The sequence below is a fragment of the Lygodium microphyllum genome, chromosome 30, assembly GCF_053477565.2.
Source record: "Lygodium microphyllum isolate KBCC chromosome 30, Lygodium_microphyllum_v1.1.10, whole genome shotgun sequence".
Taxonomy (NCBI): domain Eukaryota; kingdom Viridiplantae; phylum Streptophyta; class Polypodiopsida; order Schizaeales; family Lygodiaceae; genus Lygodium; species Lygodium microphyllum.
Genome location: NC_141164.1, coordinates 467,501 through 468,550, shown reverse-complemented (window position 1 = coordinate 468,550; position 1,050 = coordinate 467,501).

The following is a 1,050-nucleotide window of genomic DNA, read 5'->3' as shown; positions in this document are numbered from 1 at the left end:
CCCACCACGCTTCGAAAAACCCCGCTTGACCCACCCCACCTCACCTCACCCCCCGCCTCCACGACACGGCGCATCCCACCCCACCTCACCGCCCCATGACATGGCGCATCTCCCCCGCACCACGCCTCGAAAAACCCCGCTCCATCCACACCACCCCACCATGCCTTGAAAGACCCCGCTTGACCCACCCCACCCCACGTCACCCCCCCACAACACGGCACACCGCCTCCACCCCACCGCACCCCCCATGACGCGGCGCATCCCCCCGCACCCCACCTCGAAAAACCCCGCTCCATCCACACCACCCCACCACGTCTCCAAAAACCCTGCTCGATCCACCCCACCCCATGTCACACCCCCCCACGACACGGCACACCCCCCACACCCCACCTCACCCCCCCACGACGCGGTGCATCCCCCCTGCACCCCACCTCAAAAAACCCCGCTTCATCCACACCACCCCACCATGCCTCAAAAAACCCCGCTCGACCCACCCTACACCTCACCTTCCCACGACACGGTGCATCCCACCCCACCTCACCCCCCCCGACACGGCGCATCCCCCCTGCACCCCACCTTGAAAAACCTTGCTCCATCCACACCACCCCACCACTCCTCGAAAAACCTCACTCGAACCACCCCACCTGACCTCACCCCCCCCAAGACAGAGCACACCCCCCCACCTCACCTCACCCCCCCACGACATGGCGCATCCCACCCCACCTCACCTCCCCAAGACACAGCGCATCCCCCGTGCACCCCCCCTCGAAAAACCCCGCTCGACCCACCCCACCTCACCTCACCCCCCCTACGACACGGCACACCCCCCCACCCCACCTCACCTCACCCCCCCATGATGTGGCTCATGCCCCCGCACCCCACCTCAAAAAACCCCACTCCATCCACACCACCCAACCACGCCTCGAAAAACCCCACTCGACCCACCACACCTCACCTCACCCCCCCACGACACGGCACACCCCCCCACCCCACCTCACCTCACCTCATCCCCCCATGACATGGCACATCCCCCCCGCACCCCACCTCGAA